Here is a 26,946-nt window from a genome sequence, read left to right as displayed (position 1 = left end):
TGGTTTAATGGTAAAGTGCATGCCTAAAAACCAAGAGGTGTGGGATTGAATCTCAGTTGAATAATGGCTTTTTCAGTCTTCATTTTAAAATAGCCTTCACCTCCCAACAATGTGAGAAGTCTCCAGAAAGCCCCATATCTAACTACAGTCGGGAATAAATCTGAGATTCAACAGTGGGACTGGATTGTGTACATAGCATACACTTATGACTCCACCTCCAGCTGGTTCATACCAACTTGTGTCAAAAATATACACAAAGACAAAAATGGTGAACAGTTTAGAGTCAGAAAGGAAAAAGTTGCACAAAAATACCACACTCAGTTTCCATGAAAACAGTTGGAATTTATGGATCTGCTATGTGATATAAGGCATGCGCATATGTAGTGTATGTGTGTTCGCAAAATGACAGGACAGAATTCACACCCACACTCAGAAATACACCTCCTATTGTTGTAGTCTTTCCAGGATTTGAAGGTAACTGTTGATGGTGAATACTTTGGAACACCAGCTCCACCCCAGACAGCACTAGCCTCCTCCTGCAAACCCTACAAATGCTATCGGCCGACTCCTCGGTTTCAAGAATTCCGAACTGCTTTCACCCGATCGATTTAAGCAACAGAATTCAGGCATTTCCATTGCCTGTTATTGACACCTACTAACAACACATACTGCTCAGTAATTCGTGGGACGTATATATCGAAGAGACATTGATAAGAATATTTTCTCTATTGAGTTTTAATTAGAGTGTGATGGTGAAGTTGTCTGGTCCTGTATAAGGACAGTTTTAGAGTCATCTGAAGATAGTTTGACCACTGCACGGACCCTCATATGGAAGATACAATAACAGATACACTACTGTTAATTAATTTCAGTACACCCAATATATGACATCTGGATTCTGTAGATAAGGTCTAATACCGTGGGTACGGTTGACTAAGCAAAGGAATAGTACAACAGTTGTACACGTGTCATGACTTTTGTTTGTGGTCATAGAGATACAACAGTATCCAACAAACAATGTTGTTTACATAAATATTATGTACCTATCTGATATGTTTGTTTACCTATTTGGCGGCAAACGCCGCATTTAGTGGACCTGCATTTTCCCTGTAGTGATGTGATGTCCGCAGTGAATGACAAGCGTGGCTAAGATACGTAACGTGTGGTTCCTGCATTTCAGTTCCTTCGTGACATTGAAGTGTGCACACTGCTAGTATGGCTTCACGAGTGAAGATGTCCGTAGAAAAACTGGCTGGTATTGTAGCACTTAGCCAAGCAGGTTTCTCTATTCGCCAAATTGTGAAACAGTGTAGTGTGTCTGTAGGGGGAGTGCAATACACCTTTCACTGCCAGGAGACAATAGGTAGCAATAAGGACATACCATGACCAGGACGACCTCGTAAAACAACCAAAAGTGAGATAAATATATCAGAATTACCAGTAAGAGAAACAGATTCAAAACAGCGCCCCAAATTCGTGCAGAATGGGTAGAAGTGAACACGACAACAATATCTGTTGCAATAGTAAAAAGGAGACTGACTGAAATCGGGTTGAAAGGATATGTCACAGTAAGGAAACCCCTTCTAAGGCCCATAGATAAACAGAAGAGATTTGAATGGGCTAGAAAACACCATAGTTGGACACTGGAAGAGTGGATGAAGGTGTTATTCACCGATGAATCAGAGTTAGAGATTTTTGGAACCAGAAGGATAATATTTGTTCGCCAATTTGTAGGGCAAACGGTAGCCCAGAAGTGTGTTCTACCTACAGTTAAACACGGTGGAGGTTCTATTATGGTTTGGGGATGTTTTACTGGGGATAGAGTTGGTGACATAGTGAAAATGGAGGGGTGTATGGATCAGAAGCAGTACCACCGCATACTTCAGTATCGGGCAATATGAAGTGGATTGCACTTAATAGGGAAGGGGTTCACTGTAAAACAGGATAATGACCCAAAACATTGGTCAGCATACTGTAGAACTGCATTTCATCAAAGGAAGAACAGAAAGTACTGAATGATATGGTATGGCTGTCTCAAAGCCCTGATTGTAATCCCATTGAAATAGTCTGGGATGAAGTGTACAGATATATCATGGAAGTTAATATATCCAGCAAAGGATATCTCTGAAGTATTGTCAAGGATGTGTGGAATCATATAGATCCACGATACCTACAAAATCTGATTGACCACATGCTTCAACTTTGTGAGACATTCATTAAATCCAAAGGATGGTACTTTAATGAAAGTAAAATATAATGATTGCGATTGTATTATGTATGTGGAAGTTAATATAATAATATTTTGTGAGAAATAATGTTCGATTTGTGTTGTAAATATGAAATAGCAGGATGTCTCGAAAATGAGCGGTAGTGTACCTCTGGCATAGAGAAACAAGGGAAACAGCTGAAAACAAGTGTCACCAGGTTGGTTTCAAAGAGTACTCTACGGCATTGGTCCTGTACTTAGCTTGCATTTATCGTGAATCTCCTGCCCAACTCAAAGTCTAAAGTGAGTGGAAAAAAGTGTAAGTGGCTCCTGTATGTAAGAAAGGTTGAAGAACCGATCCACAAAATTACATACTAATATCTTTAACATTGATTTGCTACAGAGTTCCTGAATGTATTTTCAATTCAAATGTAATAAATTTCTTGAATACTGAAATGCTTCTGTCCCTCAGTCAGCACAGTTTTAGAAAGCATCACTCATGTGTCATGTGAAACTTGGCTTTTCCTTTTCCCATATGATATCCTTTGAACTGTGGATGAAGGGCAGGGTGTAGATTCCATATTCCTAGATTTCTAAAAAAACATTTGACACAGTGCCTCACTACAGACTGTTAATGGAGATACGAGCGTATGGAATAGGTTCTCATGTGTGGCTCATAAGTAACAGAACACAGTATGTTGTTCTGGATGGTGAGCGTGTCATCAGGAGTGACCCAGGGAAGTGTAATAGGAGCTATGTTATTTTCTGTATACAAAAATGATCTGGCAGATAGGGTGAGCAGCAATCTGTGGCTGTTAGCAGATGATGCTGTAGTGTATGGGATAGTATCATCACTGAGTGACTGTAGGAGGATACAGTATGACTTAGACTATATTTCTAGTTGGTGTGATGAAAAGCAGCTACCTCTAAAAGTAGAAATATATGAGTTAATGTAAATGAGCAAGAAAAACAAACCTGTAATGTTTGATTATAGCATTAGTAGTGCATTGCTTGACAGTCATGTTGTTTAAATATCGAGGTGTAACATTGCAAAGTGATCTGAAATAGAATGAGCATGTAAGGATTGTAGTAGGAAAGGCAAATGCTTGACTCGAGTTTATAGAGAGAATTTTGGGGAAGTGTGGTTCATCTGTAAAGGCGACAGCATATAGGGTGCTAGTGCGACCTGTTCTTGAGTAACCTATTCTAGAGTGCCAGGGATGTGCACCAGGGAGAATTAAATGAATACATTGGAGCAATCCAGGTGTGGGCTGCTAGATTTGTTACTAGTAGGTTCGATCAGCCTGCAAGTATTATGGAGATGTTTCGGGAACTCGAACTCAAATGGGAATCCCTGGAGGGAAGGTGACACGCTTTTCGAGGAACACTGTTGAGAATATTTAGAGGACCGGCATCTGAAGCTGATTGCAGATTGATCCTACTTCCACAAATGCACATTTCATGTAAGGACCACGATGATAAGAGAAATTAGGACCCTTAAGGAGGCATGTGGACAGTCATTTTTCCCTCGCTCTGCTTGTACATGTAGAAGTGTTATGGATATCTCAGCCCTCTCCCTGCGGAACCGTATCCCCCATCGCCAGAATACCAGAAACCTAGTGTAGCACCCACAATGGCAAACACGACAAGGACACGTATGTGTCCAGGAAATGATACGCAATGAGGCTTTTTGCTACTGTGTGTTTCTTAAATATGAGAAGGTTTTTGGAATACTGCTACCAGTCACAAAATGTGTTGACTACTGAAATTATTTAATTAGCAACATACTTTGAAGTTGGGCATCATCATTGAGCTGCAGTGGCAGTAGAAAAATATTTAGCGCAAGGGTGCGTAGATGTTAAAGTTTGTGTGTGTAGTCTTGGCAGCTGCTGTGGGCATCCTGCAGAGAAACAGAAGGATAGCTTAATAAGAGGTGATGCCTCTTTGTTTGTTGGTCTGCTGTTCACATGGAAAAATTTTAAATAACAACTCACTTTGTTCATCTGAAGTGGCTGTCTTCTTACGATGTGTTCAGCAACCTCCATTTCTATGAATTTGTTAGCCATCGTTGACAAATTCCTGAAGGTAACTTGAAACACGATATCGCAAAAGAACTTGACTGTGGAGCAAACCAACATGGCAGTCAGAACAAACTGTGTTTTGATCTACCTATCAGTATGTCTACCTGGCTGTTGGCAGTCACTTGCGATGCATTCTACATATTATACTGTCACATCACTGATATTGCTCGACAACGTATATTACAGAATGGGAGACTGTGACAATTTTAGTTTAGAAATGACACTATAAAATTTTATTTTAAAGAATTTCAAAGATGTTGCTGGGACCTAGGTTTGTATATGATCTTAATGTGTATATGTTTTCTATTGAATTGAAGTTGTTCAAGAAATGCGGGTTCTTAAACTCCACTGTTTCATTTACGATCTTGTTTTTCAACTTTTAATGTGGATGACTCATCCATTTCCTCCGAGATGGCCATTTTCCAGCTCTTTTAGAAATTATGCTCTTGCAACAAACACTGTGGCCTGTTTTGTCCATGTGTTTTGCTGTGGCTGACTTCTTAGGTTCATCAAGTCTGAAACAGTCAAAAAGTTCTTTAAAATGGGTTTTAAAATTTCTGCCCATTTGATCACTGTAGTATTACAGTAGTTGCAATGGCTGCATATAGCTCTGTAAGTTTGTAATTTGCTCAGTTCTTCTGTTGATTGTGAGATGTCATGAACCAGTGAAGTTGTTGTTGGCAGAAGTGATCCTGATACCTCTGCTTTCGAACAGGTTGGCTGTTTTGTATAAAATGGCTCTGAATTGTGGTATAGTTATACAGTTGGGTTTTTGTATGTTGGCTGATGGCCCTGTCAGTTTGTTTTCTGGTATGTGTTGTGATAGCGCACCTAGTTCGTATTCATCATAGCCATTGTTTTGTGAAATCTATTTGATTGTGTGTGTTTGTGGGTCATTGTCGCCAGCATGAATTGGGAATTTCTGTATTCTGTTTAAGAAAGCAGTGAATGCAGATTGTTTTGCATGTGTTGGTGTGTGTGTGTGTGGTGGGGGGATTTGCAGTGACAGTGACTGTTTGTGTTGGTTTCTGTGCACATTGATGTTCAGGGTCTGCTTTGTATGTGTTATTGTCATGTGAAAGAAGTTTATATTGTTATCTTTCTGGTGTTCTCTCTGTGTGAAATGGCTGTTCTTATGAAAGCTGTTGAATCTACATTACAACATTTCTATTTGCTCTTCAATTTGATTATATATTATGAATGTGCCATCTACATATCTGCTGATTTTGTTACTGTTAAGTCAGGTATATATACAGTGCTTAAGTTGCAACATAAGCAGTAGTAGCATGCACTAATAAGTACCCCATGTGCATACCAAACGATCCAACTTTACTTCCCCACCAAATGGGTGACTGAACAACCTAATGAGTAGCAGACAGTTCATCTACGGAGGGGAGTGGTTGTCCACCATTGCAGTTACGTCCTTAAGTGCACATTTTAATTTTAAACAAGTAGCCAATGAAATGAAGTCAGTGAATTTTTAAAAAATACATTGAGTGATATATTTAAACAGCTGGAATCAGGGCAATTCTGATGAATGTAAACAAGACTTTTGAAACACTTGATTTATTCACAATGTTTCAGATTTCGAGCTCTAACACCTCGACACAGGATTCGTTGACACCAAATATAAAATGAAAGATGAGATCTTACGATATCAAGATGCTGGAACTTGTTCAATATTATAACAAGAACAAATGAAATAGGACAAATGACTTACAGTCTTTGGATAAACTATATATGTGAATATAAAAAAAAAAAGTTAAGTCATGCACAAAAGGATGCCATCTACTGATACCTCAGAACCACTGAAAGAAACACTGATATGTTTCAGTTTGAACATTAAAACATTAACTTCCAAAATTCTTTACTCAACACTCATGCACGAGTAGCATTTTGCTGCCTAAACAACATTACCAGATTGGCGTCCACTGACAAAAGACCCCAAAACACCTCACATGCTCTCGGCTCAGCAAGTCACCTGAGCAAACTGCCCTAGTCAGAAGTTCACTGTGGTCAACCACATTTGGTTGCAAAAAGTCATTTATGCTTAACATTTAAATTATAGACTATTGAAAATTATTAATTACAAATATTGAAACATCCTTTCATTTCATGCTTAATTGTTATAAAACTCTCTTATTTTTTTATATCATTACATCACTGGAATACACACAGTATACAAAACTCTTACTTTAAAAATGAATTAAAAACAGTTTCGACTGCAATAAAACATTTGTTTACAATGTTATTCAGTTTCGGTTGCAATGTGACCATCTTCAAAAGATTTATACCACGATGCTAGGTAGTGGCAGTGAATGGAGCTGGTGTTATTACTCCATGAATGTCAAAAACTCACTTTGTGGAGTCATAACACCTGTCCCGTTCAGCACTGCGCCACCGCCTACCGTCGTCATATAAATGGTCTGAAGATGGTCACATTCTGACTGCAACCGGTAACACTTTTAAATAAATGTTTTATTGTGGTTGAGACAGTTTTTTATCCATTCTTGAAGTACTGTTAGCCAGTCTGATGTTTCTCCATGAGAATTGTTCTCAAAAATTTCTAGAAGTCTTTACTAAGTTTACTCCTACCATTTCCAAACTGTGTTATTCAAATATTATCTTTATCATACCAATTTCCAAATTTTTGTTCAATAAACATACAGTCAAATCTTGTCAGGATTAATGCAGAACCGCAACTGTTTTTTGGTGGATGACTTGTCTCGGCACTTAAATTTCTAAATCAGTTTCCTCTTCTCTTCTCGGAAAATTCTCAGTAAAATTCACACACATTACACAGGGTCAGTGGACAGCAGTGCCACAACTATGATAGCTTTGCCATTTTGTTACACTTACAGAGTCACTTTCTAAAAACAGCTATTGAATTAAATTAAAACTTAGTTTCTGTAGGGAGTAATTCAACTCTTAGAAAATGACTTTCCATGACTGCTACACGAATTACAGCTCTGTGGTACTGACAACGGGGAGATCGAGTCACTAATTAAATTGCCGAAGACTGAGGATTCCCGTGGATTATAATGGGATGTGTAGCAGAATATCTAAATGCTGTGGCACATATGTTAGCCCAGTAATTAGCCACATTTGTAATTTTTGCTTTGGGAATGGTCAGTTGTATGAACTGCTCTATGAGAAAAGGATAATGTAGGGAAATTTAGACCCATTCCTATGCTATCTGTGTTCTCGGAAGTTTTTAAAAAGGATGTGACAAACAGCACTCGATTTTCAGTGAGCTTTAAGAGCACGGAGGGAACTCACAGGCTGTGAGTTTGTGAATGGTTGTAGAGGCTACTATGACCATCAATAGGAGGATCGGAAATGGGGGGCTGGGTAAACATCATTGAAAATTCCGATATTATCAGGGTTGACACAGATTATGGATATCAGGGAATTTCAAACACATGAGGGAAATCTGAAAAAAAAAACACGGGAAATATTTGGTTTTTGTCTCAGAAAATGGAATGGTTTGTTTACTGAGGTGTCGTGCATCATCGCGGCTGGGAGCAGCCGAGTGTGAGCGCCGCTTGCTTACTTCCTCATTCCCACTGCTTCTTCCCTTCCTACCACTCCCCTCAGCTTGCAGTCAGTGCTGCCACCACTTCTTGCCCCTAGCCTAGCAGCTGCCAATGAGAGCCAGGGAGGCAAGAGTAGTAGTTTATTGGGATCTGATTCTCAGAAACTGCAGATGCCGTGGCCGGAGACAGAGGTTATGTGTGACTGAGTTGTGTCTGAGTGGAGAGAGAGAGAGAGAGAGAGAGAGAGAGAGAGAGAGTGTATGTGTGTGTGTGTGTGTGTGTGTGTGTGTGTGTGTGTGTGTGTGTGTGTGTGTGTGTGCGCGCGCGAACTCTCTCATTTTGTGACAAATACTTAGGATGAACATTTAGTTGTGAGAGTGTGATTGTTTTTCCTACATGTCTGTCTGAGCCTCAGCAATTATCTTTATGGTGAGTTACCGTACTACCTATCCTCATTATTATTGATTCTCAGAGTATTTGAGCAAGTTACCTGTTGCACCGATTGATCACCACGGTCTCATTTCTTCAACTAGCTGTCTGTTGCTCGTGAAGAGCTGGCTGTGCGCGGGATTTCCGAGGTGGGCCAAAAGTGCAGGCTGCTCCTGTGGGTATCTGTAGTGGATCGGGCCTGCCGACCTAAAGCCATTTGGTTCCCACTGAGGTGCAGGCCCTGCCTGTCAGATCTAGTCTCACCGACCTGCCCGCAGGCTGGGTCTGTTTGTGTGTGACGTAATGCAGCAGATTTTCACGGTTTATCCGTGGGCCCAGGACTGTGGTGTTCCCCGGCAGGCCAGAGGCCGTGGGCGATGGACTTCAGGAATTACAACTGTCTCGTCATAAGTATGTTGTATAGTGTGGCATTTTATAGACATTTTATTTGTTATAGTTCATTTTGGCACTTAAAAGTACTGTATATGTTAGAAAGCGTGGAAAATAAGAAGAAAAAGATTATGCCAGTTGCTGGCGGTTTGTGCTTATACATTTCTCGAAAGAAAAATCCCTGAATACCTGTAAAATAATAGATGTAGCACAGTGGGTAATAACTGACAATAACAAAATTGTAGAACCGATATTTCATTGGGGGTCCCCTGCAGTGTTGCTTTACACAATTCTTTCCCACCTTATACACTTCTTTCAAGAGGCCAGCTTTTTCCTGAGGTTATTTCTGAAATCAGTGAAGGTATTTTAAATCTGTCTTGCAACTCCAAGGAAATATGCATTTTTATCACAATGTGTGTTTCGTTTTATTGAAGTAAAATAATATCAGTGGTCTGAATGAAACACACATACCATTTGGCTTGGTTTCTCCATCTAAAAGCAGTTCATTACAAAAGAGTTTGATGTTAGTACTTAAGATTTTTGCTCACATCAGGAAACCCCATCTGATTGCTAGCTTTTTAAAATATTTCCTCATTTGCACTATTGTACCATAGCTGCAAAGACAGATTGTCAACTTACGTCTTAACTTACCTTTGAGATCTCAAAATTTGTCATGGAAAAGTGCTAAAACTTGTCCGGAAATCAGGGAAATATCTTGGAAATTTGTGGCAACCCTGATTATTGTCTGTTAGTATTTGGGGGCTGATGTATTGCACTTTAAGTTACAGTTATGGAGAATGTTCTAGAAGTGTTGAAATGTAGAAGCTTTTTTCTTTCTTTCTTTTTTTCTATTGTGGTATTTTCTGAGAAATTGTTCGTCTTCCTAAACACAAAGAGGCACAGGTAAACCTACATTTATACTGCATCTAGTTGATACAGGGTCTCTGTTAAACAAGAAACTATAATCAAGTGGGGAAGTTGGTTTATTTGAAAAACTATATGGTGTGTCCTCAGATGGAAAACCAGTCGTAAGCAAAGAAGGGAAAGCTGAAAGGTGGAGGAGTATGTATAAGGTCTCTGCAAGAGAGGTGAACTTGAAGGCAATATTACAGAAATAGAAAATGAAGTAGATCAGATGAGATGGGAGATACTATGCTACGAGAAGAATTCGACAGAGCACTGAAAGACCTAATTCGAAAGAAGGTCCTGGAAGTAGATGAGATCCAACTACTGGTAGCCTTGGGGGAGCCACACCTGACAAAACAATATCTGGAGTGCAAGATGTATGCAACAGGCGAAATAACCTCAGACTCCAAGTAGAATGTAATAATTGTAGTTCCAAAGAATGTAGCTACTGACAGGAGCGAAAGTTATCAAAATATCATTTAATAAGTAATAGTTGTAAAATACTAACAGGAATTATTTGCAGTAGAATGGGGAAACTGGTAGAAGCCAACGTCGGGGAGGATCAGTTTGGATTTCGGAGAAATGTAGGCGCACACGAGGCAATACTGACCCTATAACTTATCTTAGAAGATAGGTTAAGGAAAGTCAGACATACATTTATAGCATTTGTAGACTTGGACAGTGTTGACTGGAATACTCCCTTTGAAATTCTGAAGGTAGTGGTGATAAAATACAGGGAGCGAAGGGCTATTTACAACTTATACAGAAAACCAGAGAGCAATTATAAAAGTCTAGGGGCATCAAAGGGAAGGAGTAGTTGGGAAGGGAGTGAGATAATGTTGTAGCCTACCCTTGATGTTATTTAGTCGGTACATTGAACAAGCAGTAAAGAAAACCATAGAAAAATTGGGAGTAGGAATTAAAGTCCAAGGAGAAGAAGTAAAGACCTTGAACTTTGTCAATGAGATTGCAATTATGTCAGAAACAGGAAAGTACTTGGAAGAGGAGTTTAACAAAATGAGTGAAATATACAATGAACAGCAGCAAAAGCAAAACAAGGATAGTGGAATATGATCAAATTAAATCAGGCAATTGTGAGGAAATTAAATGTAGTCAAATTAAATCAGGTGATGGTGAGAAAATTAGATTAGGAAACAGGACACTGAAAGTAGTAGATAAGTTTTGCTATTTGGGCAGAAAAATGACTGAAGACTGTCATAGTAGAGGGGATATAAAATGTTGGCTGGCAATGGCAAGAAAAGCTTTTCTGAAGAAGATTATGAAAAGGAAAGTTGCTACTCAACACACAGTGGAGATGCTGAGCCACAAATAGGCACAAAAAAAAAGACTGTCACAAGTAAATAAAGCATATCTAATATATGGTGAGTAGCAACTTTGCTTTTCACAATACTGTTACATTCCATCCTGGATTTTCCATTGTTGCATTTTCTGAAAAAGAGAAATTTGTTAACATCGAATACAGATTTAAGTGTTAGGAAATCTTTTCTGGAAATATTTGTCTCGAGTGTAGCCATGTAGAGCAGTGAAAAATGAACTGTAAACAGTTTAGACAAGAATACAAGCTTTTGAAATGTGGTGCTACACATGAATGCTTAAGATTAGATGCGTAAATGATGTAACTAATGAGTAGGTACTGGACAGAGTTGGGGAGAAAAGATCTTTGTGGCACAACTTGACTGAAAGGCATAATTTGACTGAAAGAAGGGATCAGTTGAGGGGACTCATTCTGAGACATCAAGGGATCACTAAAGTGTGGTGGGTAAAAATCATAGAGGGAGACCAAGAGAGGAATACAGTAAGCAGGTCCAGAAAGATGTAGGCTGCATTAGTTAGTATGAGATGAAGAGGCTTGCACAGGATAAAGTAGCATGGAGATGTCCATCAGACCAGTGTCGAGATTGATGACCCTGACAGCAATGTGTTGCTTCTGTAAAATTAAATTTGCCCAAAAATTTATGTATTCTTCTCCCAGAGAGGAAGCTAAAAATATTGTTTATAGTCAAGTTTTATGTTACAGTGCATTGAGTGTGTAAAATATGTTGCTTTATAACTGGTAGACAGTACTTGTACTTTTCAAAATTTGTTTAATAGAGGACTTGCATAAATAAATAACTGTGCAGTGGTGAGTAATCAGCTGGCTTGTTATGAGAATGATAAGCCTTGCCTTAGATATGCCAGTGCCTTTATCAGAGCAACTAAAATATTCAGTCCTGTAAGTTCAGGTTTTTTAGTGTTAAATGAGATGGAAGAAACCTATGCAATATAAGAAGAATATTTCAACAATTAAATGCTGCCAATCAGACTACTGGGTGTCGTACTTGTCATCGACATCTACATCAACATCTACACTCTGCATACCACTGTGAGGTGCATGACAGAGGGCATGTCCCATTGTATCAGTTATTAGGGTTTCTTCCTGTTCCATTCACATAAGTAGCATGGGGAGAATTGCTGTTTGAATGCCTCTGTGCATGCAGTAATTACTCTAATCTTATCCTCACGATCCCTGTGTGAGCAATACATAGCGGGTTGTAGTATATCCCTAGAGTTATCATTTAAAGCTGCTTCTTGAAGCATTCTTAATAGATTTTCTTGGGATAGTTTATGTATATCCTCAAGAGTCTGCCATTTCAGCTCCTTGTGTATCTCTGTGACACACTCCCGTGGATTAAACAAATCTGTGACCATTTGTGCTGCCCTTCTCTGTACACGTTCATTATCCCTCGTTAGTCCTTTCTGGTACGGACCCCACACACTTGATCAATATTCTAGAACCAGTTGCACGAGTGATTTGCAAGCAATCTCCTTTGTAGACTGATTAACTTCCCCAGGATCCTGCCATCTGCTTTACCCGTGACTGAACCTTTGTGATTATTCCATTTCATATTCGTACAAATTGTTGCACCCAGGTATTTGTATGAGCTGGCTGATTCCCAACAGTGACTCACTGATGTTATAGTCATAGGATTCTACATTTTTTTCATTTTGTGAAGTGCAAAATTTTACACTTCTGAACCTTTAAACGAAGTTTCCAATCTTTGCACCTCTTTGAAATCTCGTCAAGATCTCACTGAATATTTATGCAGCTTCTTTCAGACAGTACTCCAACATAGGTAACTGCAGCATCTGCAAAAAGTCTGATGTTACTATTAATATTGCCTACTCACCAAGCGGCGGCAGGGGAACACACACACAAAAGGATTTGACTTTTGCAAGCTTTCAGAGCCAGTGGCATTACATTGTATTATCAATAATTGATTATTTCCATTGTTATATTAATATTGTCTAAAAGGTCATTAATGTACAACACATATAGCAAGGGTCCCTACAAACTTCCTTGGGGCATACCCGAAGTTACTTTACATCTGATGATGACTCTCCATCCGAGATCATACGCTATGTTCTCCCTACCAAAAAGTCCTCAATCCATTCTCAAGTTTCACTTTATACACCATATGATCATACTTTTGACAATAACAACAGTCATTCTTATCCACTGTACCCATTGAACACCGTGTAAGAGAATTTGTAACTTCATATCTAAATGCCCTTATAATATTGTGTAATGTTAATTTCTTTTTTTTAAGAAAGGGAAAAAAAATAACAACAAAACCATTTGTAAGATGGCTGTACGAATAAAACTTAATTTAAAGGAAAAAAAGAGGAAATAAAGAAAAGAGGACATATAATTGAGTGACCTTTTTTTCCCGCTTTCAGATACGTGGCCAATGAGATGAAGTTGTACCACTTCCATCAGTCCCGACATTTGTCAAAGAAGTGCGGTTTGTAAGTATTCTGAAACACTGACTGTCTAGTACGCACTGCAGTTATGTGAATATTGACTGAATTCTGTCATGTTGAGAACTTGGATGACGCAGTCTGTGTTTTGTGAGGGGGAAAAAGCTTTCATTAGCAAAGATCACAGAAGTTAGTCTGTATTGTTGACAGTCGGTTTCAACAGTTGGAGCTGTCGTTTTCTGGTCTTAAGAAATTTCTGTGATGAAACATGTGCCATTGTGAATTTGTAGCTTATGGATAAAACCCAGCACATTATACATAGGTTTTTCAAAAACAAAACCATTTACAGTTAAAAAAGCAGCTTGTGCACACGAGCATGTTCACATACATAGCACTCGCAGAGGCTCGTTAAGTCTTAAAATGTACAGTATACATTAAACTGTAGTTGCACCATATACTTTGGCTGAGGTGTGGATCCACAATGTGTGGAACATTTCTGCAAACATAAACAGATGTGCATTTTGCTGTATATCATGTGCTTCAAGAATTAACAAGCCTCTGCGAGCACTACTTATGCAAACGTGCTCGTGTGCACGAGGTGCTTTTTAACTGTAAATGATTTTATTTTTGATAAAATTATGTATAATGGCCTGCATTTTAAGCAGTGCAATGACAGTGTGGCATAAGGTACAAGCTCAGAGAGGAACATGTTTCATAACAAACTTTTTTTGAAGACAAGAGGATGACAGTTAGAACTGTCAAAACCGGTTGTCCACAATAAAGACTAATTTATGCAATATTGGGTATTGAAAGTTTTTCTCAAGGAATAAATATTACTTCTGTTCCTTATAGCTATCACAGAGTAGCTGTATGGATGCAGTTTCATATCATGTCTGCTACAGTGAAAGACTGAACTTGAAACAAGGCTGCTGGATAGACACAGGGTGTATATACACCAGGCTAACTGGGAAATCTGGGGAGAACACAGGAATCTTTAAGATTTCTGATAATTTTTCATTGTTTTAGTTTCCAGTTAAATTTTTGTAATTTTGACGAGTAAGAACTGATATTCGTAACAAAAATTTTACTTTGGCCCACTACAGCAGGATAATATTGCAGAAAGAAAACATAAATGAGAGAATAACACCAAAATGAAATTTTAGTTGCAAAGAAAGTGCGCCATTTACTACAAAACAAAGTGCACACACAAGTGTCTGCCAACAGCAAAATGTGTTGAAGGCTTTAGGATGAAGACTGTGTTATATTTTGTAACAACAAACTGCTTTCAATGAGTATGATGTCACAAAAGTTTACTTTTATAACAGGTCATGGGAAAATATTGAGGATGGTGGTTTGAGAAGCATTATTTACGAAGTAAATTTCCTATTATGCAAGATGACTTACGTCACATGTGAGAATCTGTGATTAATTTCTTAAATCACAGAGCGTTTGACTGTCACTCAAAACTTAACACTTTGAGGGAGAGCCGTGCAGAAAAATTTTGAATCTAGAAGACCAGCCATTTATGCCATTATTTAAATATTTCCAGCATATTAGACTGAGTAACACCTGACAGTGGTTAGCACACTGGTCTCCCATTCGGCAGGACGACAGTTCAGGCCTGCGTCTGGCCATTCTGATTTAGGTTTTCCATAAAAAAAAACTCTCCGAACAGGCCTCGGAAGGCTCAACGGTACCGAACGGCCGCCGTGCCATCCTCAGCCCACAGGCGTCACTGGATGCGAATATGGAGGGGCACATGGTCAGCACACCGCTCTCCTGGCCGTATATCAGTTTACGAGACGGAAGCCACTACTTGTCAATCAAGTAGCTCCTCAGTTTGCCTCACAAGGGCTGAGTGCACCTCGCTTGCCCACAGGGCTCGGCAGACCAGATGGTCACCCATCCGAGTACTAGCCAAGCCTGAAAGCGCTTAACTTCGGTGACCTGACGGGAACCGTTGTTAACGACAGCAGCAAGGCCATTGGCTAGGTTTCCCATAATTTCCTAAATCGCTTCAGGCAGATGCTGGGATGGTTCCTTATAAAAGGGCATGGCCGACTTCCCCACCCTTCACCTATCCGATGGGACTGATGATCTCGCTGTTTGGTCCCTTCCCCCTAACCAGCCAACCAATCAGCGTATTTGTGTTTGATATATCTTGAAAGGTAACACACTAAAAAAGGACAAGCTTAGTTTTTCATATCTGTTTTATTTCTGTCATAGATTACAAATTATGCAATAACAGTGGCAAAAAGTAATATTATCCTTCAAAAGCAGTTCGAGGTGAAATCTTGAGCAATTTTCCATGTAACTGGCTTTTCTATGGAAAAGTTGGAGTGCTTGTCAAAGGATCCATCGTATCCTAAAAAAAAAAAAAAAAAAAAAAAAAAAAAAAAGGCAAAAAGCTTTCGATGACTGGTATATTGTAGGTGATAGCTTATCTTTTCATGTAGCTATACTGAATGTATGTTAATTTAAACCATTAACTTTTCCTGTTTGCATTTTCGCTCTACTTAACAGTGATGTTGCTATTGGCCGACTTCAACACAAGTCCTGTGCTCTGAATATCTGCTGTCTTTGGCTGGGGAGTACTGTAACTTGAGCTATGATTGGTGACAATGGCTCATCGCAATCTCGTTTTCGGTGCTTTGAAAGATACCGTGCTTTAATTGGTGGAATTCGTATTTATACTTTTGTAATTTGAAAATATGCGCTGTACATGATGCTGCGCATCAAATATTTTTCCAAAACAAGTTATTTTTTGCTGAAGTACCGGGAAGTTCTACGCTTGTATACAATACCTTTACAATTCAAAGGATTTGTCAGTTCAGCAGCGCGAAGGAAAAGTATATTGTTACTTAACACAGGGAAAGTTTATTTTTAACTGGGAAATTTGGGAAAAAATCCATCCCCCCCCCCCCCCTGCCCCCTTCCTTGTCAGCGCATATACCCTGAGACAACAATGGCCCAGTATTACTGATATGTTTGAGAGCGCCAACCATTATATAATTATTGCATGTGCTGTTCAAGATATATGAGACAGACAAACTATCAGTTTAATAACTCATGAAACTTCCTCACAGATCAAAACTGTGCGCTAGACCAGGGCTCAAACCAGAGATCTTTGCCATTCTCAGAGCTTTACCTCTGCCAGTATATCTCCTACCTTCCAAACTCCTCATTCAAAACATGTGGGACTAACACTTCTGGAAGAAAGGGTGTTGCAGAGACATTGTTTAGCCACAGCCTTACTCAGGAAGTTTCCTAATGGCATACACTCCGCTACAGAGTGAAAATTTGTTCTGGTTAATAATTCATGATATTGTCACAAATAATTTACAGAAGAATGGAAAAATTGGTAGAAACCGATCCCAGGGAAGGTAAGTGCAGGTTGTGGAGAAATGTAGCTGTATGTGAGGAAAAAATTACCCTGTGATTTATATTAGAAGATTGGTTAAAGAAAGGGAAAACTGGATTTATAGCATTTGCAGATTCGGAGAATGCTTTTGACAGTGCTGACTGGAATATACTCTTAGAAATTCTGTAGATAACAGGGATGAATTATAGTGACCAAACAGGTATCTGCAACTATTACAGAAATCAGACGGCAGTCACAAAGAGTTGAACAACGTGAGGGGGAGATAGTGATTGGTAATGGAGTGAGGCTGGGTTGTAGCCTATCCTCGATGTGTTTCAATATGTACGTAGAGCATGCAGTAAAGGTAACCAAGGAGAAATTCTTAAATGAAATTAAAGTTCAGGAAGAAGAAATAAAAACTGAGGTTTGCCGAAGACACTGTAATTTATTCAGAGTTGACAAATTAGTTGGAAGAGCAGTGTGGTGTGGGATGTGTAATGTCTTCAACAGAGACTGTAAGATGAATACCATCGAAGGTAAAACAAGGTCAGTGGAAGGTAGATGAATCGTGATGTTGAGGGAGTTAGATTAGGAAATGAAATGTGTTTTTCTATCTGGGCAACAAAAAGCTGATGATGGTCAGTGAAGGAGAATATAAAATGCAGACTGTTAGTAGCAAGAAAAGTGTTTTGAGAAAAGAGAAATTTGTTAACATCAAACTAAAAGTATAAGTGTTTGGAAGTCCTTTCTGAGGGTATTTGTCTGGTGTGTAGACCGGTACTGAAATAAAACATGGTTGATAAACAATTCAGACAAGAAGAGAATAGAAACGTTTGAAATGTGGTGCTGTGGAATGATGCTGTAGATCAGGTGGATAGATAGAATAACTAATCAGATTCGCTTAAAAAGAGTTTTGTGGCTCAGTTTCACTAAAAGAAGGGTATGGTTAATAATACTCATACTGAGCAATCACCAGTTTGGTAATGGGAAAGTAACTGGGGGGGGGGGGGGGTTAATAATTGGAGATAATGACCAAGGTTTGGCTACTGCTAGCAGGTTCTAATGGATGTAGGTTGCAGTATCGTGTATAGATGAAGAGGCTTGCTTAGCATGGAGATTTGCATCAAACCAACCTTTGGACCAGGCGCGGCTTGTAATTAAAGGCTCTGAGGCGGAGCCGCCCCAAAATATATGTTAAAGTAAATTTCGCAAGAACGTATTACATAATTTAAATGATCAGGACGAATTTCGCATATTTCCCATTCCGATTAAAATAACGACGGTCAACGTTTTTGGAACTGTTTGTATCGATGAATGTTTTCCGAACGGTTAGTAGTGTTTAGGCTGCGCCTTGGAAAGTCCGTAAGCTGCATGTAGTAGCGGTTTGGGGGCGTGGCTTCTACATAGCACTGCTCGTTATGGGCGATCCGAAGGCTCAGAGCTTGCAGCCTAAGGGTGTCATACCAACCACCACACGTTTTTCACGTTCCACTATCTATGTAATAAAGGAATGTAGTGGCCGAAACTTCGCTATCCAATCTCTGTCTCTGCACATCTCTACTACGCCTCGATGCGTCATTAATCGACGTTTAGTATTATTGTTTTGATAATGTTTACATAGTAGTTTTGTTTCTGCCATTGGCTATTGTATCCACATTTAGAGTAAGTTTGCAAATATCCCGCCAGAGTGCACTAGACTACAGCAACATAACAGTACTGCCATCTAGCGAGAGTTTCGTAAGTGATTAGAGGACAAAGCGCGCGAAATTTGTCCCGTTACTTTATTTTCCTTGCTTGCTGATGCTGACTGCTTTTGTTGATTCCGTGTGATATTAGCAAGTTTCTATTTCGGAGTGTATTTTGCAAGATGTTAGTGAGTTTTACTTCCTTGTGAATATCTGCGACATACGGCGAGTGTGAAACCAGCGCAATATGAATTCAGTGTGCAATTTAATAGGTAAAAACTTGGAACACAGATATAGGATGCAAGTGAAAGAACTTGGTGCACCCAGACCCGATCTAACGATCAATCAAGAACAGAAACAGTGCAAATCTAGGCAAGGATACAAACGCAGTTTTAATAGAGCAATGTACGATGCAGATGAGTGGTTGTGTGGTTGTGAAGTGAAAAATGCATTTTTCTGTTTCACCTGTCTTCGTACAAATACTACTGATAGTGCCTGGACTGAAACTGGTATCACTGACTTAAAGAATTTTCACGCAAAGGTGAAAAAACATAATTCCAGCGAAAAAAATTTAAATGGGTTCATTGAGTTTTCAATGCTAGGGAAAGTGGACATTATGTGCCAATTAGACAGTGCTTACCGCCGTAATATAAAGATATATAATGAAAATGTATCAAAAAATCGGTATAATCTGGGTAAACTGATAGACTGTATTAAATTCTGCGGCAAATTCGAGCTTGCCTTAAGGGGCCACGACGAAACAGAAGATTCCAAAAACCCAGGAATTTTTCGAGGATTAGTCAGTCTTATGGCAGAACTGGACTGCGTCTTGAAGCAGCACATTGAGGAATCAGAAAACCATGTTTTCTTAGGCCTATCGAAGACTATTCAAAATGAACTCCTGGAATCAATTTATGAGGTATGCCTGAGTCTCATCAGAAGTGAACTGTCGAAGGCAAACTTTCTCGCAATAGAAGTTGATGAAACTACTGACTGTGCAAATTTGTCACAACTGGTCCTAATAATTCGCTATGAGCTACTGGGACAAATAAATGAAAGATTTATTTCCTTTGTACGCCCAAAAAGTCACAGTGCACACGATGTAACTGCAGCTGTTCTCTGCGAGCTAGAGAAAATGAATGTACATGAAACACCTGAAAAACTGATAGCTCAGTGTTACGACGGTGCTCCTGTTATGAGTGGCCATAAGTGGAGTTCAAACTAGAATTAGAGAAGTGTACAGGAATGCTCACTTTATTCACTGTTACGCCCATCAGTTAAATTTAATTGTTGAACGTTGTGTGACGGGCAGTAAACAAGTTCGGATCTTCTTTAGCAACTTGGAAGGAATTTCCACCTTTTTTTCCCGGTCTTCTACCCGTACAGCCATTCTTGACCAAGTAGTGAAGAAGCGTATTCCTACCTGTCCTCAGTCCATCAGATGGAATTTTAAATCATGGAGCGTGACCACTGTGTACAAATACCAAAAGGAAATTATTGAGTGCCTAGAAAGAATTATTGATGATGATGCCAATGATTACAAGACAATAAACAAGGCCACGGGACTGAAGGGTTTCCTGCAAGACGAAAATTTCCTCTTCTGGTTAAATTTTTTTAATACAGTCATGCCACACTGTGACATTCTCTTTAATCAACTGCAGCAGAGGAATATTGATGCAGTGAAAACTGTTGAATATGTTTCGCACTTTGCAGATTCTGTCCAGCAAATTAGGGCCTCACTTGAAACCGATGATCACTGGAAACAGGTAGAACCAACTGCAAAACGGGGACGTTTCACAGAATCAAGAATAGTGTGTGCACGAAACGTTTGCGACCTCATCACAACTCAGATCAGAGAACGATTCAGTTTCAATGATCACTTATCGATTGCACAGCTGTTTGATCCATCGTTGTTTGCAAAACATCAAACTATTTTTCCGGAAAAAGAGTTTAAAATAGCTGTTAATTTGTTCAATTTACAGTCTTCTGATCTACGTCATAAGCTGAACGTGTTGTACAGCCGAAAAATTTTATGAAGGCGTCAGGTGCTTTGACCTTGTTGAACTTTCTTTACGATAACAATCTGGCTAAAGCTTTTCCTGAAAGTGTAAAACTTCTGCAAATAATAGTAACCTTCCCTATGACGACCGGCGAGGCAGAACGCTGCTTCTCGACGTTAAAGCGAGTGAAAACATTCATGCGCAACACTATGAATGAGGACAGACTTTGTGCGCTTGTAATGTGTTCCCTAGAAAAAGAATTATTGAATCGGCCAAATTTCAGTGAAATGATCATAGACCATTTTGCTGCGCAGAAGGGAAGACGAGCTGACTTCGTCTATAAACAAATGAATTGAGGTAAGCGAAAGTGCATTCATAATTGATAAGAGGTAATTTCTTTATATTAAGTCCTACTTAGCTTATTAAGTGAAGTGAGTAAAAAAGTGTAGTGTCATGTTTCGCCAGTCATAAACGTGATGACATTTTCCGAAACGAATCACTTTTGGTACCGGTACAGTGTGTTGCGCTACAGTGTCACATTTTGTGTACTTTATCACAACAAACCGTACTAAAAATGACGTATTTTGGAGAGATCTTTAGTGCGCTATTTCATATAAATGCATATTTTCATAATACACAATAAATACGAACTGTTCGCTTCTCAAACATGTGAATTAATATGGCAGTTGCACGGATTGCTCAAGCCACCCAATCACAGCACAAGACTTGTGACGTCGCGAAAACATCACAGTATCGTCATGCGAACTCGTAAACTTCGAGCTTTGGAGGTTAACCACAATAAACGCCTTAAGTTTAGTACTGAAAACACCAAAAATATTAAGCAACCGCAAAGTTAACATTCATCGCATTAAAGATCTCTCCAAAACGCGTCTTTTCATATGATTTGCTGCAAAGTGTCAGAATATGTAATGATGACGTACAAAAACACTAACCAAAGATTTTAATTCGAAGTTAGCTTTTAATAATATTTAATACCTGATTATAGAAGATGCAGTACGTAAAATTATGGGTAGAGAGTGATCTGCCACCCCCCTCCCCCTGAATTTTTAGTTGTTATGTCAGACTAATCTGTAGTGTAACCCTAGGTCTATGTTGGCTCCGATCGATAAATGCCGCAGCCTTCCCCAGTATAGAAACCACGAACCGCGCCTGCTTTGGACTGAAGGCTACATCATCAACAACAACACACTTAATATTGAGGAAATTTAGAAACCACACATTATAATAACGGCAGAGTCTTCTTTTTATTTTTGTTTCACCCGACTTTGCGATATGTTAAATTAATCACTTTTTAATGTTTTGTGCCTTTCTGTTAGCAGCTCAGTATTGTTTCATTCTTTTGACCTTGCTTTCCTGTCTTCATCAGAGATGTGGATGTTCGTTTGGATTTGAATTTGGAACCTACCCCCCCGCCCCCAACCTCTCCTTCCCTCCCTCCCTCCCTCCCTCCCGTTGTGTTCTTTTCCTCCTCTCTCTTTTTCTCCGTTTTATTTTTGAACATAGCTCTTGTGATTTGGAGTTATCTGAAGTCCTTTTCCATTTCAGTAATCCATTTTTTTCCTGCAGAAGTAAAGTGCGCGTCATTTATGTTGGCGGCCGAGTTTAGGTTCGTTCTGCGCATCTGACGTCACAAAACACAGTCAGGCAATGAACAGAGAATGACGTTGCCAGATCTCGACTGCAGTGCAGAGCATGGACGAGTGTCTTTAGTTTTAGAAACGTTCAGTCATAAATAAAGTAATAGAACAAAAGCGATGTCTTGATAGCAGACTTTCTTTTATACTGCTTTTTCGCAATAAAGAACAGCATTAATTGTTTATTTCCTATTGTACTTCGACGAAGCGTGAGTAATTCATAGTTATACCAACAGTGTTTGTCAGTATTTTGCGTGAAGTGTTAGAGTCCTCATGGCACTCCTTAGCTGGACGAGCCGCGATAGCGTAACGGTGAAGGTGTTTGGCTTCTATGTGAAAGGTTATGAGTTCAAACGTTGTGTGGTGCTTAATATTTTCATTATTTAAAAACAATATCGAAGTGCCTTACTTCACGAATTATATTCGTTTGAATGCAATTTTTTGAAATTTCTAGTGCTTTGTCTCTTCATTAACCCTTTCGCTGCTGCAGTCATGTGCTCCCTGCATTCCGTGCTGTGGGCGATTTTGTCATCGCTGCACTGCTCGCCTGTGCAGACACACGGTGTTCCCACTGCATTGACACGCTTATCATTCGATTTCACAAAAACTGTTTGGCCCAAAAATTTGATTTTTACACGTCTTCTTGACTGATACCTTCCCCCCATAAATGACTTAATTTTGTTTCAATGTTCAACGCAGTTATTATGCAGCATTTAATGTAGTAAACCATTGCACGAAATTTTGAAGAGTTTGCAGAGGTAGAAGTCCACAGCATATACTTTCCGTATGGTCGATTTTAGTTGCCACAATGTTGAGAATGAAATGTGGACAAGAGACCTAAATTTCATATAAAATTTACTGTATAACAATATCTCATTTAAGTACCACATAGGTGTCGTATGTAATATTGAGAAATATTCCGTCTTTCGCGACTGTAATAAAAGTTTTATTTACACTGGACGTGTTTGGCTTTATTTTAAAGCACTTCAATCAATGAAAGGTATGGCACGTACACAATGGTACTCATGTTCTCTTTCTTGTTTTTGTTCCACAGTCGCAGTTTTACCAATGGTACTGAAATATATTCCTCTTCTGCAACTGTAATAAGCGACTTTTGAAGCATCTTCAGTGGACAGTATTTTGTCTCCTCCATTGCCAAGTCACCTTTCGTAGTTTTGTGCTGCTGTAACACAATATTCAACGTTTGTGCTGTCTGATCAGTGTTTAGCAAATAAATGATGTTTGTGCGTGCCACACACAAAAATTATATTTGACATAGCTCAGAGCACTTCACTGATAGACGGTATATTCAAGTCCTAATGTTTTTGTAAGTCCACAGTTTTGTTTAATGTATTTTGTCTACTTCCTTTTGATTGATTGAAGTGCTTTAAAATAAAGCCAAACGTGCTCAGTGTAAATAAAACTTTTGTTACAGTCGCGAAAGACGGAATATTTCTCAATATTACATACGACACCTATGTAGTACTTAAATGAGATATTGTTATACAGTAGATTTTATATGAAATTTAGGTATCTTGTCCACATTTCATTACCAACATTGTGGCAACTGAAATCGACCATACGGAAAGTATACTCTATGGATTTTTGCCTCTGCAAACTCTTCAAAATTTCGTGCAATGGTTTACTATATTTAATGCTGCGTAATAACTGCGTTAAACATCGAAACAAAATTAAGTCATTTATGGGGGGAAGGTATCAGTCAAGATGTGTAAAAATCTAATTTTTGTGGAATCGAATGATAAGAGTGTCAAAGCAGTCAGAACACGATGTGTCTGCACAGGCGAGTAGTGCAGTGACAAAATGCAGGGAGCACATCTTCGTAGCAGCGAAAGGGTTATTGCGGCCGTGGTGGCTTTACTTCCTGAACTGCGCGCTCCCCCCTAAACGAAAGCTTGCGAACTATGCTACACTATGGCGCTGCTTCTATTGGCGCATGCGTCGTGTGCAACTGGCAACGCAGCAATCTCCCGCGTCTGGGCGGGCATGAGCGAGCCGCCAAGATAAAAGAATTGAACTATAGTCATAATTTATTCAGTTGATCTACACTCCTGGAAATGGAAAAAAGAACACATTGACACCGGTGTGTCAGACCCACCATACTTGCTCCGGACACTGCGAGAGGGCTGTACAAGCAATGATCACACGCACGGCACAGCGGACACACCAGGAACCGCGGTGTTGGCCGTCGAATGGCACTAGCTGCGCAGCATTTGTGCACCGCCGCTGTCAGTGTCAGCCAGTTTGCCGTGGCATACGGAGCTCCATCGCAGTCTTTAACACTGGTAGCATGCCGCGACAGCGTGGACGTGAACCGTATGTGCAGTTGACGGACTTTGAGCGAGGGCGTATAGTGGGCATGCGGGAGGCGGGGTGGACGTACCGCCGAATTGCTCAACACGTGGGGCATGAGGTCTCCACAGTACATCGACGTTGTCGCCAGTGGTCGGCGGAAGGTGCACGTGCCCGTCGACCTGGGACCGGACCGCAGCGACGCACGGATGCACGCCAAGACCGTAGGATCCTACGCAGTGCCATAGGGGACCGCACCGCCACTTCCCAGCAAATTAGGGACACTGTTGCTCCTGGGGTATTGGCGAGGACCATTCGCAACCATCTCCATGAAGCTGGGCTACGGTCCCGCACACCGTTAGGCCGTCTTCCACTCACGCCCCAACATCGTGCAGCCCGCCTCCAGTGGTGTCGCGACAGGCGTGAATGGAGGGACGAATGGAGACGTGTCGTCTTCAGCGATGAGAGTCGCTTCTGCCTTGGTGCCAATGATGGTCGTATGCGTGTTTGGCGCCGTGCAAGTGAGCACCACAATCAGGACTGCATACGACCGAGGCACACAGGGCCAACACCCGGCATCATGGTGTGTGGAGCGATCTCCTACACTGGCCGTACACCACTGGTGATCGTCGAGGGGACACTGAATAGTGCACGGTACATCCAAACCGTCATCGAACCCATCGTTCTACCATTCCTAGACCGGCAAGGGAACTTGCTGTTCCAACAGGACAATGCACGTCCGCATGTATCCCGTGCCACCCAACGTGCTCTAGAAGGTGTAAGTCAACTTCCCTGGCCAGCAAGATCTCCGGATCTGTCCCCCATTGAGCATGTTTGGGACTGGATGAAGCGTCGTCTCACGCGGTCTGCACGTCCAGCACGAACGCTGGTCCAACTGAGGCGCCAGGTGGAAATGGCATGGCAAGCCGTTCCACAGGACTACATCCAGCATCTCTACGATCGTCTCCATGGGAGAATAGCAGCCTGCGTTGCTGCGAAAGGTGGATATACACTGTACTAGTGCCGACATTGTGCATGCTCTGTTGCCTGTGTCTATGTGCCTGTGGTTCTGTCAGTGTGATCATGTGATGTATCTGACCCCAGGAATGTGTCAATAAAGTTTCTCCTTCCTGGGACAATGAATTCACGGTGTTCTTATTTCAATTTCCAGGAGTGTATTTTGGTTCAGAATGAAGATGTATCCATAAAAATGAATTCTTTTTGTCCTAATTGTGTCTGAGAGTTTTTCGGTAGTTGGGTAAGGGTTTCATTTTTTGGTGCGGATTAATTGTTGTGAAATCTGGGGTCAAGAAATGTTTCTAATATCTTTGTTTCTTCTATCTCCAGTCTTTCAACTAGGCCATGGTTGGTGATAGTGTTTTAGCTGCATACAGGGCTTCTGGTTTGACTACTACACTGTTACAATGCTTATTTTTGCATTCTGTGAGAGGGACCTTTTGTTGTATGTGTTTTTTGCGAGATAGAAGACCAGATCAACTTCACTTCTAATTTCCATTGCCTTCTTCTCGAGCCCATTCCAGCTGATGGATTCTCCAAGGTATCTGAGTTCTGTGATTATCTCTACTTTTTGTTGTCCCACTTTAAAATGTTGTGGTGGGTTTTTTATGTTTGTTGTTACATTGGTCTTTTTAAGGGTTTTGAGACCTGTTTTTTCTGTTCAAGGGTCTGTTCTTTGGCTATTTCCCAGGTCTCAGCTAGTAGGGTTATATCATCTGCAAAGGCTAGATAGTTGGCTTTGATGCCTTTTGTTTTGTGCTCCTAGGCAGATTCCAGTATCTCTGTGTTCAAGTCTCCAACAAGTTTTTCTTGGGAGCACTTAACTAGCAGTGGGGGATTCCATCTCCTTAGCTTATACCAGTTTTTATTTCAAAAGGGTTAGTGTTCTCCCATGAATTTGGCTTTGGGATATGTGGTGATAAGGGTCTCTGTGATTGGTTTTATATTTTTTGTTATCTAGGGTTAATTCTTTTAGTATATATAAGGGATTCCTGGTGTACTGAGTTGCACAATTTTAAAAACTCAATGACAGTCATAACATATCATTTTGCTCTTAATTTTTGGTATGTCATGAAGTTTTTGAGGTTTAGGGTTTGTTTTGGGCCGGCTGTTCCTTTCCTGAAGCCAATTTCATATACTTCAAGTTAATTGTCTAACTGGAATTTTGCTCTGTTTAGTAAGACTGTGGAGAGTATCTTGTATGTTATGTCTAGGGGGAGATTCCTCCATAGTTGTGATCTGCTTGGGACACTTTCTTATGGAGTGGGTGGACGAGGGCCGTCTTCCATTCATCAGGGGTTTTTCATGTATTCATATTTCTTCAAAAACGTTGTGGTGAGCGTCTGTGACATTTTTTCCTCAAAGTTCAGCTCGATTTGGTCTCTCTGAGACCTTGTGGTTTTTGAGATTTGAAATGACTGTAATTCCTCAGTGATGGACGGTTCAGAGTTAGGGCTGGTTGTCGAGCTCTTCGAGACCACTTTTGTGTGTTCTTCATAGTTGAGATGGTTTTGGAAATATTGGAAATTGTTTGCACGTATTTCCATTTCTGTCTTCAGTTTCCAAGTTCAGTGGGCTGTATTTGGTTATTTTTCGTTTAAAATTCGTATA

At 40.1% G+C, this 26,946-nt stretch overlaps 1 long non-coding RNA gene across 1 annotated transcript in view; it reads left to right on the top strand.

Annotated features, from left to right (window-relative positions):
• Nucleotides 1–13,295: 13,295 nt before the first annotated feature.
• The window catches only part of LOC126212825 (uncharacterized), a 34,515-nt gene continuing 20,864 nt past the window's right edge, over nucleotides 13,296–26,946 (top strand). Inside the window, exon 1 of the long non-coding RNA XR_007540921.1 lies at nucleotides 13,296–13,355. This is a non-coding gene — a long non-coding RNA (uncharacterized LOC126212825). The remainder of the gene's footprint in view (nucleotides 13,356–26,946) is intronic.

Source organism: Schistocerca nitens, chromosome 11 (assembly GCF_023898315.1).
Source record: "Schistocerca nitens isolate TAMUIC-IGC-003100 chromosome 11, iqSchNite1.1, whole genome shotgun sequence".
NCBI classification, from domain to species: Eukaryota; Metazoa; Arthropoda; class Insecta; order Orthoptera; family Acrididae; genus Schistocerca; species Schistocerca nitens.
This window is presented reverse-complemented; position numbering and strand designations above follow the sequence as displayed.